The sequence below is a fragment of the Bubalus bubalis genome, chromosome 1 (assembly GCF_019923935.1).
Source record: "Bubalus bubalis isolate 160015118507 breed Murrah chromosome 1, NDDB_SH_1, whole genome shotgun sequence".
In the NCBI taxonomy this organism is placed as follows: domain Eukaryota; kingdom Metazoa; phylum Chordata; class Mammalia; order Artiodactyla; family Bovidae; genus Bubalus; species Bubalus bubalis.
Window position 1 is genome coordinate 145,842,887 of NC_059157.1, and position 21,815 is coordinate 145,864,701.

General features: G+C 36.4%; 1 pseudogene; it reads right to left on the minus strand.

The window, feature by feature from the left end:
• Positions 1 to 10,245: 10,245 nt before the first annotated feature.
• Positions 10,246 to 15,468, minus strand: LOC102401805 (annotated as a pseudogene).
• Between the last annotated feature and the right edge of the window lie 6,347 nt (positions 15,469 to 21,815).

Genomic DNA, 21,815 nt, shown 5'->3' on the forward strand with positions numbered 1-21,815 from the left:
TAAAGAAGACATGATGACAAAAGCAGATTAAAAAAAAAAAATAGAGCTCAGAGAAGAAAGAGGTTGAAAACTTACACTATTTGGCACTGAGGATCTAAGAAGGGCCCCTGAGCCAAGGGATATAGATGGGCTGTAGATGCTGGAATAGAGATGACTTCTACTCTAGAGTCTTCAGAAGAAATGTAGCCCTATCAGCTCCTTGATTTTAGCCACATAAAACCCCATTTGGGATTTCTGAAATCCAGACCACAAGATAATAAATCTGTGTTGTTTTAAGCCACTAAGTTTCTGGTAATTGGTAGCAATAAGAAACTAGTACAAAGTCTTTGATCACTGCTTCTGGTTTTGCTTTGCCCTCTTCATAGTTGCTACTTAAATTTATATTTGGTATAAGAATTTTGAATTTTTATACTTTGCTTTGGTTTTGGCAAAAGGTTTAGAAGTATGCCTCCACAATGATTAATTCATTTACTATCGTACAGATTCTGATTTTTAAAATTATGTGTCTTTCTCAAATTAGGTTCCCATCAGTACTACCTTACTGCACAATGTCCCATTTCATCCTACCCCACTGTGTTGGCTTCTGCTTTATAAAGATTAAAATAATGAACCTACTGAGAATATCAACCTTCTGAATTTTTCTTTTGGGCTTTCTTCTTTCTTCTCTCTCTGAGTTTGCTCAGTGAACCAGTGTTTTCTGACCTCCAATGTGTTTTCACCATTGGTTCTTAATTGGTTGCTTTTCATTACCATTGTCACAAAGGATGCCAGTCCAACCTTAGTGATTTTTAAATATCGGGTATATGAACTCTTTTATTCCCATATTCTGTCTGGTGATTGGGTAGTTGACTTTTGTCAATTTCTCCACAGCTGAAGAGCAGTGTGACATATTTTCAGTTTGGTATGCCCCTGTTTTTATTTCTTTTATAAACCAGAGTAGAACATGAGAATATTAACTACAAATATATATTATACGATCTCATATATAATGCCTGATTTATAAGAATACTGTTTAATTGAAACTTTATGCCATGCTTAGTCAATCAGTCATATCTGACTCTTTGTGACCCTATGGACTGTAGCCCACCAGACTCCTCTGTCCATGGGGATTCTCCAGGCAAGAACACTAGAGTGGGTTGCTATGCCCTCCTCTAGGGGATCTTCTCAACCCAGGGATCAAATTTAGGTCTCTCACATTGCAGGCCAATTCTTTACCATCTGAGTCACCATGAAAGCCCTCTGTACCATTTCCTTTTGTATGTGGAAACTATGTATCATTCTATAATCTGAATATCCAGACTGTTACATTAATTAGACTATCATTTGATTTAAAATATTTAGAGTGAGAATGTAGGAAGCAATTTGCCATGCAATTTTGTCTGACAGCCATTAAAGATCAAGCCCAGAATCTAGTAGTAGTTGTTGCTGCTCAGTTGCTAAGTTGTGTCTGACTCTTTGTAGGCCCATGAACTGCAGCATGCCAGGCTTCCCTGTCCTTCACTATCTCCCAGAATTTTCTCAAACTCATGTCCATCAAGTCGGTGATGCTATGCAGCCATCTCATCCTCTATCAACCCCTTCTCTTCCTGCCTTCAATCTTTCCCAGCATCCGGGTCTTTTCTAATGAGTCGGCTGTTCATATCAGGTGGCCAAAATATTGGAGCTTCAGCTCCAGCATCAGTCCTTCCAATGAATATTCTGGATGGATTTCCTTGAGGATTGACTTGTTTGATCTCCTTGCAGTCCAAGGGACTCTCAAGAGTCTTCTCCAACACCTCAGTTCAAAAACATAAATTCTTTGACACTCAGCTTTCTTTATGGTCCCTCTGTCACATCCATACATGACTACTAGAAAACTTTTACAATGCTTTGAAATTCATTATTAAACAAATTACATAAAGACTTTATAGGCTTCTGTGGAACTGATCTGTGAACTTATAAATATTTTGCTGTAATGTTCTTTTGGGAAGATTCATTTTTAGATAAATTTGATTCATAAATTAATCTTTTCAATGCATAGAATTTTAAGTGATTTCTTGATCATGACTGATTTATGTAGGTTATATGATAATTCTTATTTAATTAGGATATTTTCATCTTAATGAGAGCATACACCCAGCCACACACACAAAAAGAGAAAAAAAAAAAAAAGAAAGAAAGAAAATGGACGTATTTTACCAGTTTCAGGCATGTGAACTTAATTTAAATATATGCATATCATTAGCTGACAATTTAATCATTGATAAGTTGCTTATCCTATGTAATTAGTAATTACATAAATCCCTGAATGGCTGTGGAGATACATGTCCTGCAGACATACACATATAGTCTCAGACTCAAAATGAATTTTTATTTGCGACATCCAAAAGCTTTGTAGTAATAAACTATTGTGATTTAGTTTCTTTTTCCTTTTAATTATAGTAAGTAGTGTTACTTTCACTAATAACACCCATTGCTATGACCAATAAAATTTCTATCATTGGAATATGAGGATTAATTTCATCAATTATCATGACAGTTTAACCTGCTTTTGAAAAAATTGAAATTTTTAATCATTTACAAATCTCTGTTGTTATAATATGTAGTTATTTGAGATTTACTTCCTCCAAATTCTATTTTAATTTTCACATCTATTATATTTTTTCATTTTTTCAAAACTGTGGTTATGTGTATAAAGGTTAAAGCCTGCAATGAATTTATTTCATATATTTTTGCCATATATTTCTAAAAGATGATTTGCCATTCTCTCTTTAAACTTTTTGCAAAACTTCCATTTTCATTAGTTTTATAACAATAGTAATCTATAAAACAGAATACAGGAGACAGTTAAATCTTTAATAATAATTTAAGCACCTTGCAGGAAAAATAGCCACAAAACAAGGTTTCTATTTGCAAGATGTTTAATTCACAGAGAAAGAGATAAATTTTACATTCCAAGGAGCTAGGATTTATACACCTGGACCACTATGTTTATTCCTGGGTCTATAGAATGGAGACAACTATGTGATGATAGAAGTATTTTTCTACCAAAATATAAATGAACTGTTGAAAAACCAGAAGGCAGAAGATAATCTAAGTCAGCATGACTTGGGTTTTAAACTTGATAGGTCCCTTAAAGGAACCTAGAAACACTACCTACCTTCCTGAATTTATACCCTATGTCAGAAATTATTACAATAATCTAATACAAGTTCAGAGAAGTTGTAGGAAAACCTGAAAGCAGAGTTACTTTCTTTAACTTTTTTTTTTTTTTTTTACTTTTATGATATGTAGAAAGGATCTTAAATTTCTTAGGAGATATCCACATTTGGTGTGTTTCCTGAAACAGAATAATGATTGCTGAGGGCTTTCTCTACATGTGAATCTTGGGACAAAATTTCAATGACCAAAATATTACAACAGCAGTAGAAATTCTAAGGAGGTTTGGAAACCTGAAGAAGACTAAAGACATTTTGCATAGTGAGGGAACTTCATGCATGGAGGTCATATTGGTAACTGTGGACATTATGCCATATCATAAAACTGAGATTTGGCATAAACCCTGACAAAGAGGTGGAAGCCAGGGGAAAGAGTACAGCACTTGGATGAGTGATCCTGTGTTTCTCTCCTGGGACAACACATGTTGCTGCTCTTCAGTCATTAAGTCATGTCCAACTGTTTGTGATCCCATGGATTGCATCACATCTTCATTATCTCCTGGAGTTTGCTGAAACTCATGTCCATTGAGTCAGTGATGCCATTGAACCATCTCATCCTCTGATAATATATAAATTATGGCAAATAATTAGATTGTTAACAGATTTGAGAACCCTAAATGTGGAAGAATATTTATTCAAAATTAGGTTTTTATTAAAAAGAATGAAATTGGCAAGATTAATTTTTCTACCACAAGTAGAAATAGAAGCTTGCTGTTCATTTCCAAGGCAAACTGTTAAATATCATGGTAATCTAAATTTATGCCCTGACCAGTAATCCTGAAGAAGCTGAAGTTGAACAGTTCTGTGAAGAACTACAAGACCTTTTGGAACTAAGACCCCAAAAAGATGTCCTTTTCATCATAGGGAACTGGAGCAAAAGTAGGAAGTCAGGAAACACCTGGAGTAACAGGCAAATTTGGCCTTGGAGTACAGAATGAAACAGGGCAAAGGCTAATAGAGTTTTGCCAAGAGAATGCACTGGTCATAGCAAACACCCTCTTCCAAAAACACAAGAGAAGACTCTACACATGGACATCACCAGATGGCCAACACTGAAATCAGATTGATTATATTCTTTGCAGCCAAAGACAGAGAAACTCTATACAGTCAGCAAAAACAAGACCAGGAGCTGACTGTGGCTCAGATCATGAAATCCTTATTGTCAAATTCAGACTGAAATTGAAGAAAGTGGGGAAAACCACCAGACCATTCAGGTATGACCTAAATCCCTTACGATTATACAGTGGAAGTGAGATATAGATTTAAGGGACTAGGCCTGATGAACTACGGGTGAAGGTTCATGAATTGTACAGGAGACAGGGATCAAGACCATCCCCAATAAAAAGAAATGCAAAAAAGCAAAATAGCTATCTGAGGAGGCGTTACAAATAGCTGTGAAAAGACAAGAAGTGAAAAGCAAAGATACACCCATTTGAATTCAGAGTTCCAAAGAATAGCAAGGAGATATAAGAAAGCCTTCCTCAGTGATCCGTGGAAAGAAATAGAGGAAAACAATAGAATGGGAAAGACTAGAGATCTCTTCATGAAAATTAGAGATACCAAACAAAGATTTGAGATTAGAGATTTCATGCAAGATGGGCTCCATAAGGACAGAAATGGTATGGACCTAATAGAAGCAGAAGATATTAAGAAGAGGTGGCAAGAATACACAGAAGAACTGTACAGAAAAGATCTTCATAACCAAGATAATCATGATGGTATGATCACTGACCTAGAGCCAGACATCCTGGATTGTGAAGTCAGGTGCGCCTTGGGAGGCATCACTATGAACAAAGCTAGTGGAGGTGATGGAATTCCAGTTGAACTCTTTCAAATCCTAAAAGATGATGCTGTGAAAGTGCTGCACTCAATATGGCAGCAAATTTGGAAAACTCAGCAGTGGCCACAGGACTGGAAAAAGTCAGTTTTCATTCCAATCCCAAAGAAAGGCAATGCCAAAGAATGCTCAAACTACTGCACAGTTGCACTCATCTCTTACACTAGTTAAGTAATGCTCAAAATTCTCCAAGCCAGGCTTCAGCAATACATGAACTGTGAACTTCCAGATGTTCAAGTTGGTTTTAGAAAAGGCAGAGGAACCAGATATCAAATTGCCAATGTATGCTGGATCATCAAAAAAGCAAGAAAGTTCTAGAAAAATACATCTATTTCTGCTTTATTGACTATGCCAGAGCCTTTGACTGTGTGGATATCAATAAACTGTGGAAAATTCTGAAAGAGATGCGAATACCAGGCCACCTGACCTGCCTCTTGAGAAACCTGTGTGCAGGTCAGGAAGCAACAGTTAGAACTGGACATGGAACAACAGACTGGTTCCAAATAGGAAAAGGAGTACATCAAGGCTGTATATTGTCATCCTGCTTACTTAACTTATAGGCAGAGTACATCATGAGAAATGCTGGGCTGGAGGAAGCACAAGTTGGAATCAAGATTGCTGGGAGTAATATCAATAACCTCATATATGCAGATGATACCATTCTTATGGAAGAAAGTGAAGAAGAACTAAAGGGCATCTTGATGAAAGTGAAAGAGGAGAGTGAAAAAGTTGGCTTAAACTCAACATTCAGAAAACTAAGATCATGGCATCCGGTCCCACCACTTCATGGGCAAATAGATGGGGAAATAGTGGAAAAAGTGACAGAGTTTATTTTTGGGGCTCCAAAATCAATGCAGATGGTGACTGCAGCCGTGAAATTAAAATACACTTACTCTTTAGAAGGAAAGTTATGATCAACCTAGACAGCATATTAAAAAGCAGAGACACTACTCTGCCAACAAAGGTCCATCTAGTCAAGGCTATGGTTTTTCCAGTAGTCATGTATGGATGTGAGAGTTGGACTATAAAGAAATATGAGCACCGAAGAATTGATACTTTTAACTGTGGTGTTGGAGAAGACTCTTGAGAGTCCCTTGGATTGCAAGGATATCAAACCTGTCCATCCTAAAGGAGATCAGTCCTAAGTGTTCATTGGAAGTGCTGATGTTGAAGCTGAAACTCTAATACTTTGACCACCTGATGCGGAGAGCTGACTCATTTGAAAAGACCCTGATGCTGAGAAAGATTGAAGGCAAGAGGAGCAGGGGATGACAGAGATGAGATGGTTGAATGGCATCACCGACTCAATGGAGATGAGTTTTAGTAGACTCCCTGAGTTGGTGATGGAAAGGAAGACTCAGCGTGCTTTGGTCCATGGGTCATGAAAAGTCGGACACGACTGAGTGACTGAAGGGAACTGATCATTTATATGTTTTATATAAAAATGTAGGTATTTGGACTTTGAATTTTGTTATTTAACATATGTGCACTTATTGTGGCTTTTTGTTCTAATATTTCTTCCAATTGTTACTGTATGCTTGAGACTCACCATATAAACTAACTTTATTTTTAAATTTTTGTTGGACTACTTGAATTTTCTTCATTATGTACTGTTTAAAGTTAAAAGTATGTATCCTTGTATTGACTTGAATGCTGAAAGAAAATAATAAAAGGTTTTAGATATAGATATTTCTCAGAATACCAAGATAATAGTGCTATCCTAGATGTTATTTGGATTTCATAAAATAAATAAAATAATAATAGATAAATTAATTGAAATAAAGCTGAAGTTTTAGTATTTCAAAAATTAGAAACATGATAAATATCAAATAAATAATAATTTAAATAACAATTCTGAACATATATATTTTATTTTAATATATTTAGTAGGAAATTAAAGTAATCCAAAGTTATACAAAAGATCTTTAAAAATGTATTTATTTTTGATTGGTGGATAATTGCTTTACAATGTTGTTTTGGTTTCTGGCCATACATGAACATAAATCAGCCATCAGATCAGATCAGATCAGTCACTCATTCGTGTCCGACTCTTTGCGACCCCATGAATCACAGCACACCAGGCCTCCCTGTCCATCACCAACTCCCGGAGTTCACTCAGACTCACGTCCATTGAGTCAGCAATACCATCCAGCCATCTCATCCTCTGTCGTCCCCTTCTCCTCCTGCCCCCAATCCCTCCCAGCATCAGAGTCTTTTCCAATGAGTCAACTCTTCGCATGAGGTGGCCAAAGTACTGCAGTTTCAGCTTTAGCATCAGTCCTTCCAAAGAACACCCAGGGCTGATCTCCTTCAGAATGGAGTGGTTGGATCTCCTTGCAGTCCAAGGGACTCTCAAGAGTCTTCTCCAACACCACAGTTCAAAAGCATCAATTCTTTGGCACTCAGCCTTCTTCACAGTCCAACTCTCACATCCATACATGACCACAGGAAAAACCATAGCCTTGACTAGATGGACCTTTGTTGGCAAAGTAATGTCTCTGCTTTTGAATATGCTATCTAGGTTGGTCATAGCTTTCCTTCCAAGGAGTAAATGTCTTCTAATTTCATGGCTGCATTCACCATCTGTAGTGATTTTGGAGCCTAGAAAAATAAAGTCTGACACTGTTTCCACTGTTTCCCCATCTATTTCCCATGAAGTGGTGGGACCGGATGCCATGATCTTCGTTTTCTGAATGTTGAGCTTTAAGCCAACTTTTTGACTCTCCACTTTCACCTTCATCATGAGGCTTTTGAGTTCCTCTTCACTTTCTGCCATAAGGGTGGTGTCATCTGCATATCTGAGGTTATTGAGATTTCTCCCGGCAATCTTGATTCCAGTTTGTGTTTCTTTCAGTCCAGCGTTTCTCATGATGCACTCTGCATATAAGTTAAATAAACAGGGTGACAATATACAGCCTTGATGTACTCCTTTTCCTATTTGGAACCAGTCTGTTGTTCCATGTCCAGTTCTAACTGTTGCTTCCTGACCTGCATACAAATTTCTCAAGAGGCAGATCAGGTGGTCTGGTATTCCCATCTCTTGAAGAATTTCCACAGTTTATTGTGATCCACTATTTTGGCATAGTCAATAAAGCAGAAATAGATGTTTTTCTGGAACTCTCTAGCTTTTTCTATGATCCAGCGGATGTGGGCAATTTGATCTCTAGTTCCTCTGCCTTTTCTAAAACCAACTTGAACATCAAGAAGTTCACGGTTCACATATTGCTGAAGCCTGGCTTGGAGAATTTTGAGCATTACTTTACTAGCGTGTGAGATGAGTGCAATTGTGCAGTAGTTTGAGCATTTTTTGGCATTGCCTTTCTTTGGGATTGGAATGAAAACTGACCTTCTCCAGTCCTGTGACCACTGCTGAGTTTTCCAAATTTGCTGGCATATTGAGTGCAGCACTTGCACAGCATCATCTTTCAGGATTTGCAATAGTTCAACTGGAATTCTATCACCTCCACTAGCTTTGTTCGTAGTGATGCTTTCTAAGGCTCACTTGACTTCACATTCCAGGATGTCTGGCTCTAGGTCAGTGATCACACCATCGTGATTATCTGGGTCGTGTAGATCTTTTTTGTACAGTTCTTCTGTATATTCTTGCCATCTCTTCTTAATATCTTCTGCTTCTGTTAGGTCCATACTGTTTCTGTCCTTTATCGAGCTCATCTTTATATGAAATGTTCCTTTGGTATCTCTGATTTTCTTGAAGAGATCCCTAGTCTTTCCCATTCTGTTGTTTTCCTCTATTTCTTTGCATTGATTGCTAAAGAAGGTTTTCTTATCTCTTTTTGCTATTCTTTGGAACTCTGCATTCAGAAGTTTATATCTTTCCTTTTCTCCTTTGCTTTTCACTTCTCTTCTTTTCACAGCTATTTGTAATGCCTCCCCAGACAGCCATTTGGCTTTTTTGCATTTCTTTTCTATGGGAATGGTCTTGATCCCTGTCTCCTGTACAATGTCACGAACCTCAGTCCATAGTTCATCAGGCACTCTATCTATCAGATCTAAGGCCCTTAAATCTATTTTTCACTTCCACTGTATTATCATAAGGGATTTGATTAGGTCATACCTGAATGGTCTAGTGGTTTTCCCTACTTTCTTCAATTTAAGTCTGAATTTGGCAATAAGGAGTTCATGGTCTGAGCCACACTCCCCTCCTGGTCTTGTTTTTGCTGACTGTATAGAGCTTCTCCATCTTTGGCTGCAAAGAATATAAACAATCTGATTTTGGTGTTGACCATCTGGTGATGTCCATGTATAGAGTCTTCTCTTGTGTTGTTGGAAGAGGGTGTTTGTTATGACCAGTGCATCAGCCATAGGTGTACTTATGTCCCCTCCCTTTTGACCCTCCCTCCCACCGCCACCCATCCCATCCTCTATGTTGTCATAGAGCTCCAGGTTGAGCTTTCTGTGTTACACAGAAAATTCCCACTAGCCATCTATTTTACATGTGGTAATGTATATGTTTCAGTGCTAGTCTTTCAATTTGTCCCATCCTCTCCTTCCCCTACTGTGTCTATGAGTCTGTTCTGTATGTCTGTGTCTCTATTCCTATCCTGTAAGTAGATTCATCAGTACCATTTTTCTGGATTCCATATATATGTGTAATATACAATATTTAATTTTTTCTTTCTGACTTACTTCACTCTGTATAAAAAGCTCTAAGGAAAAAAATCATAGAGAGATGGAAATGATATAATGGTATTTTTTATTTTTAAAAATGTTAACAATATAGGAAGAAAGATTCCCATGTGATATCAAGATAACTTAGACACAAAGTCATATATATATACATATATATATGTATATTTTATACCAATTACATAAATAGAATCTCTCAAATGGACTGACCCTCTAATAAGAGAAAACTGGTAAAAACTATATTAAAATAATAATTGAGATTATTATGTGCTGTAGGATTATGTGTATATTTATTTGTATTTTTTTACTCATTTTAAAAGATATTCTATGTCCTTTAAATATCTGAGATTAAAGCCTATAGCTATAGAATGAGGCAAAAACAGGGTCAAGACAAAGAGGGCATGGTGCATCCTCTTTGATTTTGAAGGTCCAACAACAGAACAGGAATTATGAGGACTTTTTTCCATGCACCTCCCATTCTAGGGAACATGGCATTATACTATCTCTGCACACACAGGGAAAGTCTCTGCTGCCAGGGTGCCTTGTTCTCCACTGCCTCACCTCTCAGCTATCTGCAAGGCAAGCTGTGGAAAGGTACTATTCTAAATCCTGCTGGAAGTCCTCTTCAAAAATATCTCTACTTCTTCTTCAGCCTCATTTTCTGGGTATACTCCACTTCCAGGACCTTCTGGGTGAGTTCTACATCCAGGTCAGCTTTGAAGTTTTCAAATTCACTACTCTTATCTTTCTTGTAATTTTCCAATTATTGAGACTGCTTTTGTTTTATTTTTCTATTGCCCACATACATCTTCTAGGTTTAGCAGGTGGTTTTCTATCTCTTAAAAACTAGTCTTTACATAGGAGAGGCTATTTATCTCACACTCATCTCACATGCTAGCAAAGTATGCTCAAAATTTTCCATTAAGACTTCAGAAGTACGTGAACTGAGAACTTCCACATGCTCAAGATGGATTTAGAAAAGGCAGGGGAACCAAAGATCAAATTGCCAACATCTGCTGGATCTTAGACAAAGCAAGAGAGTTCCAGAAAAGCATCTGCGTTATTGACTATGACAAAGTCTTTGGCTGTGTGGATCACAAAAAACTGGAAAATTCTTAAAGATATGGGAATACCAGACCATCTTACCTTCCTCCTGAGAAATCTGTACGCAGGTCAAGAAGCAACAGTTAGAACTGGACATGGAGCAATGGACTGGTTCCAAATTGGGAAAGGAGTATGTCAAGGCTGTATATCATCACCTTACTTATTTAACTTACATACAGAGTACATCATGCGAAATTCTGGGATGGATGAAGCACAAGCTGGAATGAAGATTGCCAGAAGAAATATCACTAACCTCAGATATGCAAATAACATCACTCTTATGGCAGGAAGCAAAGAGGAACTAAAGAGCCCTTTGATGGCAGTGAAAGAGGAGAGTGAAAACGCTGGCTTAAAACTCAACATTCAGAAAACTAAGATTGTGGCATGTGGTCCCATCACATCAAGGCAAGTGGATGCAGAAACAATGGAAACAGTGACAGACTTTATTTTCTTGGGCTCCAAAATTACTGCAGATGGTGACTGCAGCCATGAAATTAAGAGATGCTTTCCCCTTGGAAGAAAAGCTATGACCAATCTAGATAGCATATTGAAAAGCAGAGACATTACATTGCCGACAAAGGTCTGTCTAGTCAAAGCTATGATTTTTCCAGTAGTCATGTAAGGATGTGAGAGTTGGACTATAAAGAAAGCTGAGCACCGAAGAATTGATGCTTTTGAACTGTGGTGTTGGACAAGACTCTTGAGAGTCCCTTCTGCAAGGAGATCCAACGAGTCAATCCTAAAGGAAATCAGTCCTGAATATTCATTGGAAGGATGGATGCTAAAGCTGAAGCTACAATACTTTGGCCACCTGATGTGAGGAAATGACTCTTTGGAAAAGACCCTGATGCCAGGAAAGATGCAGGCCAGGAGGAGAAGGGGATGACAGAGGATGAGATGGTTGGATGGCATCACCGACTCAATGGACATGAGTTTGAACAAGCTCCGTGAGTTAGTGATGGACAGGGAAGCCTTGTGTGCTGCAGTCCATGGGGTCACAAAGAGTCAGACATGACTGAGCAACTGAACTGAACTCAAATAGGGGAGATCTGCTGTCATAAATTCTAAACCTGGTATTAAATCTGGAAGTTGCTGAAGCTACAGCTCTAACTCTCTTGAGACTGTCTTTTACTCCCAGTGTGCTGAAAGTATAACCACCTTGCTATCCATTAGCTCTTTAACACCAGCACATTATTTGGTTTTGCTGAGAAGTGCACCTATTGTATCTTCATGTGTATGCTCAGTTCCTCAGTCATGTCAGACTCTGCAACCTCATGGAATGTAGCCTGCCAGGCTCCTCCTGTTCATGACATTCTTTGTGCAAGAACACTGAAAAGAATTGTCACTTCCTCCTCCAAGGTATCTTTGACTGAGGGATCAAACCTGCATCTCCTCTGGCTCCTGCACTGGCAGAAGGATGTTTTACCACTGACCCACCTGGTGGCTCAGGCGGTAAAGCGTCTGCTTGCAATGCAGGAGACCCGGGTTCGATCCCTGGGTTGGGAAGATCCCCTGGAGAAGGAAATGGCAACCCACTCCAGTACTCTTGCCTGGAAAATTCCACGGATGGAGAAGCCTGGTAAGCTATAGCCCATGGGGTCACAAAGAGTTGGACAGGACTGAGCGACTTCACTTTCACTTTCACCCGGGAAGACCACATGTATCTTCATACCTGCTAAGTAATTCTAGTCCAGCAGAGTACTTTGGCAAATGTGGAGTATTTGGGTTTTTTTTTTTTTTTTGCAGTTGTTGGAAAGCTTTCTGAATTACACTAGTTAAGAAGAATTATAGAAAGATTATTATAAGCTAATTCAAGACTTTATCCAATTTTTAAAATCCTAATATACTACTATTTTCAATGACATATTTTAATATTTTAAAGCAATTAGGCAGTTTAACTCATGCAAGTTCTGATATTTGATAAAATAAAGTATTCCCAGTTCTTCTTTATCTTCTTTACTTTCATCATGCTTAGATTCCAGTGCGGTATTGCTTATATCTCTTAGAACACTCTCATTTTGATATTCTGCCTATTCAAAGTTCTCTTAATGAGATAAATATTCTAACAATAAACACTTTGCTTTGTAAAGTACAATTATCTCCCTTTTCTGGAGGACTTCATGATTTGGAATTCTTTCTAAAATCTGGCACCTTTGTTTCATTCATAATATTATTATAGAATTTACAAATACCTTAAAGATAATGGAAGCTTTTTGAATTTGAATTTCTGTACACTATCCAAGGAAAAAATTGAAGATCAATAATGTTAGATAAAAAATCTTGCATAGTTAATATTAACAGCATAGCTGGCCACAGAGACTACTATATGCCTTAAATTTACTTAAATGATACAGAACCACCCAAGTCCACAGAGTGTGTTTAATGCCTGTACTTAAGTGGAGCCCAAACCTGAATGGAGGGTCATAGGTAATTGTGATCATCATAGGAGAGTACTATAGGGTTTAGTAGAGATGGCCACAGATAACATCTGTGTGTGTATGTGCGTGCCCGCATGCGCACACTCTCAGTCATGACAACTCTTTGTGACCTTATGGACTGCAGCCCACCAGGCTCCTCTGTAACATCTAATAATATTCAGATTCACAAACAGAGGGTCCTAACCATGGTAAGAAAACACAGAGAACATTTAATAGGGAATTAAACAGAATGGAATTTCAATTATGTGATAACAAAGATGGCAGTGTCATAAAAGCCATAACTCTGAAGGCAATGAAGGATCTTTGGGAAGGGACTCTTTGGAGGCTTAATGGTGAAGACATATAAAGATATGGCTGAAAATCAAACTTTACTGGAATTAGAAAATAGTAAAGTATCAAAATGTGTTAGAACAGAAGAGATTCCATCAATTTCCATTTGTTGAAGAAATCACTATAGAAACAGGAAAGGTTGATCAGTCAGTTGTGTCTGACTCTGTGACCCCATGGACTGTAGCCTACCACACTCCTCCGCCCATGGGACTTTCCAGGCAAGAGTACTGGAGTGGGTTGCCATTTCTGAGAGCCACCAAACCTCACCTTTACTGAAGTTTTCTTTTGTTAGTTCCAGAAAAACTCAAAACAATGATAAAAAATCAATAAACTATGAATGCTGAATCGATCAAATTTACCATAAGAATAAAAGAAAACATAAACATAATATTTTTAAGTAAAAAATTTCTCTAAACCAAGCTAACAAAAGTATAAGATAGCATTATGACATGAAATAAATGTAACAACAGCATTTTCAGAATTGAAGTAACACCAAAAATCAGAAATATAAAGAATCTGATCACAAATGGACAAATAAAAGGAGAATATAAAATAAGAACTGAATGAATTAATCAAAGAAATGAGGATAAACAACTATAATCTATGAAATGAAGACTAAATGACAAAGATTAGCAAAAGATAATATATCCAATCAAAAACATAATATGGGATTTAGAAAATAAAACTGAAATAAAGCCCCAAAATGTCTAAAAAGGTAAAAGTGATGAGAAAGAACTTGTGTGTGTGTGTCTGTATTCAAGACATACAGCAAATTAGATGAATTTTTATAAAAATATTCTATCTATAAATTTAAAAGAATTATAGAAGTAAAACATCATTATTTTTCTATCAGTTCAGTTCAGTTCAGTCGCTCAGTCATGTCCGACTCCTTGCGACCCCATAAATCGCAGCACGCCAGGCCTCCCTGTCCATCACCATCTCTCAGAGTTCACTCAAACTCACGTCCATCAAGTCAGTGATGCCATCCAGCCATCTCATCCTCTGTTGTCTCCTTTTCCTCCTGCCCCCAATCCCTCCCAGCATCTGTCTTTTCCAATGAGTCAACTCTTCGCATAAGGTGGCCAAAGTACTGCAGTTTCAGCTTTAGCACCAGTCCTTCCAAAGAACACCCAGGACTGATCTCCTTTAGAATGGACTGGTTGGATCTCATTGCAGTCCAAGGGACTCTCAAGAGTCTTCTCCAACACCACAGTTCAAAAGCATCAATTCTTCAGCGCTCAGCTTTCTTCATAGTCCAACTCTCACATCCATACATGACCACTGGAAAAACCATAGCCTTGACTAGACAGACCTTTGTTGGCAAAGTAATGTTTCTGCTTTTGAATATGTTATCTAGGATGGTGATAACTTTCCTTCCAAGGAGTAAGCGTCTTTTAATTTCATGGCTGCAATCACCATCTGCAGTGATTTTGGAGCCCCCAAAAATAAAGTCTGATGCTCTTTCCGCTGTTTCCCCATCTATTTGCCATGAAGTAATGGGACCAGATGCCATGATCTTCATTTTCTGAATGTTGAGCTTTAAGCCAACTTTTTCACTCTCCTCTTCTCTTTCATCAAGAGGCTTTTTAGTTCCTCTTCACTTTCTGCCATAAGGGTGGTGTCATCTGCTTATCTGAGGTTATTGATATTTCTCCCGGCAATCTTGATTCCAGCTTGTGCTTCCTCTAGCCCAGCGTTTCTCATGATGTACTCTGCATAGAAGTTAAATAAGCAGGGTGACAATATACAGCCTTGACGTACTCCTTTTCCTATTTGGAACCAGTCTGTTGTTCCATGTTCAGTTCTAACTGTTGCTTCCTGACCTGCATACAGATTTCTCAAGAGGCAGGTCAAGTGAATTAATGACTTAATAATTCAAAAGATATTATTACCTTCGGCTGCAAGCTAGAACCATCAGTGCAAAAATGACTAGGGAGAGAAAATCCTTAAGGTCTGTTGAATGTTTCTTTTCAGTTGCCCAATCTATTAATATGTTTAAGAAAAATGGATTCTTCTTATGTTAAAGGACTTAGCAAATAGCTACATTATAGATATGAAGAATTTGGAAAATGCTATACTTCATATAATTTGGAATTACTGTTTTGGTTATTTTATTTGAATGTCCTCTCCAGAAATGTAGAGCTCCTAAAAATTATTTCATTATTTACATCTACTGGCTTTTTAAAATGTTGATATAAAGTAGAATATGCACAAACAGCAAATTTTCATTACATAATTAAGACACACAAAAGGCACACAATTATCTATCCCAAAATATTTGTCAATTTTAATGTTTCTTTTCTTCAATAAATAAAATAATATCATTTTGCTACATGGAAATAGGAAACAACAAAAAGAAAAGAAAAGCTCATATGAATGTTATTTAACCTTTTTGTATATTTCATGTGTGTCTGCCTAAAAAATATTTAAAAGGCAAGCAATTCCATCTGCTTAGTCAAGCAATAATAAAACAATCATTTTTTTTCTAAAAAATATCAGAGAGAAATCTATTATAAATTTCCATAAATTAAAAATAATCTATAGAATAATAAAGAACATGAACACTGGAGGTGAAAATTTCCTGGGTTCAAATATCAGCTTCATCAGTAAGTAGAGCTTTGCTTTGGGGCAAGTCAAGCCCCGTAGTTTTTTCATATCTAAAATAGGATAATAACATAGGGCTATGGTGAAGATAGAAATGACTAATGTTAGATACAAAAAACCACTATATAAAGTCTAGTCATCATTCATGATTATTGCTATAATTAACCATGAATGATGACTAGATTTTATATAGTGCTTTTTTGTGTCTAATATTAGTCATTTCTCTGATGCTGGGAGGGATTGGGGGCAGGAGGAGAAGGGGACAACAGAGGATGAGATGGCTGGATGGCATCACTGACTCGATGGATGTGAGTTTGAGTGAACTCTGGGAGTTGGTGATGGACAGGGAGGCCTGGCGTGCTGCGAAGAGTTGGACATGACTGAGCGACTGAACTGAATTGATTATTATTTTGCTGATAATACTATATTTACTACTACTAATAATGTTAGAAACACTGAAGGTACTATTTTTTGAATTATATTTGCAACAAAAATTCAGTAACATCTTCTGACAGTCCACAGTAGAATGTTAATTCTAATTTTCTGATCATGAAATCATTTTTACTGTAGAACTGACATCTCTTAGAGATTTTTAGAAGAGAAGAAAGGTGCTAGGATGTAGAGGCATTTATTATCTGCAGACTATTATGTGAAAATTTCTAAGCATGTTATTGAATTTTGCAACATTTGAGAGGTAATTATTTTTTATTCGTATTGATAGATGCTGAAGCCAAATTATACTCTCTATATTATTTGGCAGTGAACACTGCTTTTCTGTAGAAAAGGGAAAATTTAATCTTTGACCCACTATATCATAATTAAACCATTCTTTAGACACATCACAAAGTAGCTCTACATGTTTATGTTTTTGATATTCAAGTGATGCTAATAGCTAATTATCTATTTGGAGAAAATGTAGAATATGGATTGAGTGACATAGTTTGCCTTATTCGCACAGTTTTTCATGAGGGCCCAAGGAAGTTTTTGGAAATGTGTTTTGAACTGTGAGAATATATGCCACTGGAGCACTGCACAGCTTTGAGAATGTTGTGGTCATTATGTTTCTGTGTGTGCCTTTTCTTTGTTGTTGTTGTTTTACAAATTGGAGTCGAGTTTTAAAAAATTCAAGCTGGGAGTCACACGTACCCAAGAAGAGATTTTTTTTTCTTTTATCTTTACAATATAATCTATAAAGGATTTTTTTATAATACTGTGTTAAACATTGTTTTTTCGTACATTCCTTTTTATGTTTTATACTATCAGTTCAGTTCAGTTGCTCAGTCGTGTCCGACTCTTTGCGACCCCGTGAATCGCAGCAGGCCAGGCCTCCCTGTCCATCACCAACTCCCGGAGTTCACCCAGACGCATGTAAGCGTTCAATAATGGTCCTTGGGAAGTTTTTTTTTAATCAAACGTGTTACTAACTACTTCAACAATAATTATTTTAAAAGAAATGTATGCTCATTTTGATTTTACATAATTTTCAAAGATACTTCATTTGGCCATCATGAATTTACTATAAATAATGACACTGTCATCAACACAGAATTGGCAGCCACAATAGCTAACAATTTCTCAAACTTTATGTCAGTCATCTAGGCACTTGCATTATGCCATTTCACTTTCATGAAAATCTCTTAAGGTGACTTGCATTATCTCTTTTTTTATAATTATCAAATTGAGATCTCAAGAGGCTAGTTACTTTGGACAATATATAAAATTTAAAAATACAAACTAAGGTCTTGAACATGAGCCAAAGTTCAAACATAAATGTTTGACTTCAAGACCCATGTACCACTATGAGAGGTAAAGTCTTGCTGAATTATGATTACTATACGAAATATCCAATAAGTTCAATTTAGCAGGAATTCTCTTTATTTCTGTTGTATGAGTATCTTTTTCAAAATATATGCCAGTGTTCAGCATTCCAAGAATTAAATCTTCAATTCATGCTCATTTTTCTCTCATTGAAATAAATGACTGTGAATTCTTAACCACTGTATCCTAGTTTCTGGCACATTATCAGTATCATAAAACATCAGTACACATAAAACATTACTGTATCCTAGGCACTGTTAAAAAAATTGTATAGCTCCTTTTCCCTGAAAATTACACTCACTTTCATTTTATAGAATAAACTGCATTCACCGTTACTTGGCCCAATTTCATAGAATTTGATTTTTAGCTCTAAAAGTGCACATCAAGACACAGGTACTAACTTTGACTTAACTTATATTTCTTCATAAACTACATTCAAATCATAAATTAGGTGACTATATATTTTACATGTGAGCTGAAACACTTTTAAGTGAAATGGGTACTAATAATATGTGGAACAAAAGAAGAAGACTGTGGGACTCTCCCAGCAAACCCATGACTGAGGAATCAAGTTCTCACTAGTAGCAAATGCTAGCTGAACTTCTCTTTTTATTTTGTTGTTATATGAGTATCTTTAAATATATATGCTAATTTTCGGCATATCAGAAGTTAAATCATTAATTGGCACCCACTGTTACATTTTAAGGAAATCACCAAGATCATATATTTAGCTGTAGGCTTATACATAAAGGAATCATTAGAGCATTAAATATCAGCCTGTAATAAACTGAAGAAAACATAATATTCAGCAAGTTCATTTTACAGATGAGAAGATCTCAACACAAAGCTGGATGAGATAGACCCTGGAACTTTGCATTACATCCCAAATTCTCCTAGGGATTCTGTCAAAACAAAGCACCTAAAAGTAGCTCAACATGCTCACATTTTGATTTAGCATGCAAATCATTCAAGGAAGCTTAAATTTATTAGTAGGTTTTATGAATTAAATTTCAGAATTATCACAGGTTTTTATTAACAGAATGTTTACACTATAATGTTAAACTTCTTAAGCCTTTCTATTTCTCTAGGTTTCCTTCTAAGAAAAATGACTGTGAATTCTTCACCACTGTACGTGGTGTCTGGCACATTGTTCATCACCATCGTCATCATCATCATCATCACCATCACCACCACCACCACAATTTGAATAATTCTTACTGTATTTCTTTGGACATTGGATAGATTATTTCCTTTTATTCTCACAATCATGTCAGAACTATTATTATCATACTTATATTAGATGCAAAGAATCTGAGGTAGAAAGAGGCTGTTACTTGATGAGCATACACAGTTGAAAAGTGGCAAAATCAGTATTTAAACACAGAATTTAGTTCTTCTGCCTGCAATCTTTACCATTATACCATATTGCTTTAAATATATGTTCCATTAATTATGAATTCATTATCTCATCTGATTTTTAGTATATCCCAAAGAGGTATTCAAAATAGATACTCTATTCTCAAAATTACAGAAAAGAATAATCAAACTCAAAGCATTCAAGTGCCTTTTCCAAGCTTACTAAAGGTGGCATCCAGAAAGGGGGAAAACCTAAAGTTAATTCCAGTCCTTTTTCAATATCATCTTAAATTAACAGGTTGGGATACATTGGAAGAAAAAATGGGCTATACTGAAGACTGATTCTAAATTTAAATTCATATTTTTCTAAGATTAAATAGATATCAAGATATCTTTAATATCAGATCATAACTTGGAAGATACAAGAAGAAACACAGACACAAAAGCAAGGCAAATAATAATTTTGCAAATGTCTCTAATAAACTAATTGCACAGAGTATTTCAAAGGCTTAGCAAGAGCTATTCTATTAGGTGAGCATGATTCATGCCCACCCACATGTATAACTCCTCCATAGTACTTCTTACAGCATATCTTTTGTGTTTCCTGCTTTAAATGTCCATTTTTAAAGAATCATTAAATTAAAAGGAGCATGAGCTGGGAAATTCATGATAAGATGAATACTTAATATAGTTTTTGCTTACATTCTTTTTTCTCTTAAACTTGAATAAATTGGGAGTCTATATGAGTAATGTCTGTAGCCTTATTGTTCTTATATAATCTTTAAGCATTGTGCTGCAGAATAAAAATCTTAATCACCTCCCTGGGGCCCCTGAAATTTCAATTACTTCACCTAAAACTAATTCCCCCAAAAGTGGTATTCTGATTACCTAATTGCCATTAGGATCAAAAGAGATAGTACAAAATAGAGCTTTATAAAATGTAAAAAAATCAAAATATAAAGCAAAATGTATAATATATGATTATCAAATGTAAAAGGCTCTCTATATAGTTATCTTCCTCATTTTATGATGTATATATGGTGTCTGGAATTGTAACATAATTTTGATAAGGAAAGAAAGGCTAGGATAGTATAATGAGTTAAAGTATGTAAACTTGTTTTCTGAGACTTGTTTTTAACCTACCCACTCATTTCCAACTCAATTCTTGTTTTAATATCATTCTCAGACATTAAGTCATGTCCAACTCTATTGTGACTCCATGGACTGTAGCTTGCCAGGCTACTCTGTCCATGCATTTTTCCAGTCAAGAATACTGGATTGGGTTGCCATTTCCTACTCCAGTGGATTTTCCTGATTCAAGAATTGAACTTGCATCTTTTTCTTTTCCTGCATTGGCAGGTAGATTCTTTGCTACCTCACCACCTGGGAAACTTTCTGATCTCACAGTATCTTGGATATTATTATCTAGAATCACAGTGTATAGTGTTATGTAAAGTCACATGGCCAGGAATGCCCCATCAAATGTCTCTTCCCAACTGCAAACTAGGTACTGTAAAATGCAAATTGAATTATTTTATTTCCATGCTTAAAATCATTAAGTGGTCTCTGTTAACTACAAAAATAGATCTTATATTAGAAATGGAATAAAATATTGCTTATGATTAACTTCTTCTTACCTTTGAATTCTTTACCCCATTGTTTTCTTCTCATTTCTTAGAATAGTATTTGGCTCCATCCACTCCCAGAACATACTGCACTGTATAATGCCTTCAGGTTTATAATCTTGTTTTCATCTGTCTGGAATGTACCCTTCCTCAGTATATCCTATACCTCTGTCAGGATTCAGTTAAAGAACAACAACAACAAAATGTTCACAGTATAACTAACCCAGAATAACCTTGTACACCCTTTTAAGGGGGAGTCACTCAAATTGTATTTTTTTGTTGTTTTTGCATCAATACACAGTCAATCACTTAGATATTCTTATTTGTGTGACTATTCTTTGCTGCTAATTCCACTGAAGTATCACTTTGTTTACCAGTTAGACCTAACTCCACATTTTCATTCTATTTACACTCACTTGATTCTAGAAATTTCTTTCATTCTCCTTTCTCTTGAATAAGCTGGCATTTTTTCAGGGTCTACACTCATCTATTGCCAGGGTACATGATACCTTGAATAACCAGCCTAGGCTCTGAGCTACATTGAGAAGAAATATTAGAGATTCCCACCTGTGAGTCATGTTTAATTTATGTACAATAAACTGTCCATTATCAAATTGCACAATTTTGTGTTTCAAAAATGTATTTATAACATATTAAATCATCATTTTATTCAAAGTCCTAAACAGTTCTCTCAAACCCTGCAGGTTATTGCAAAAGTTGCTCAGTTGTGTCCGACTCTCAGGCCAGAGCTGGCATGGGTAGCCTTTCCCTTCTCCTGGGGATCTTCCCAACTAAGGGGTCAAACCCAGGCCTTCCACATTGTAGGCAGATTCTTTAACATTTGAGCTACCCAGAAAGC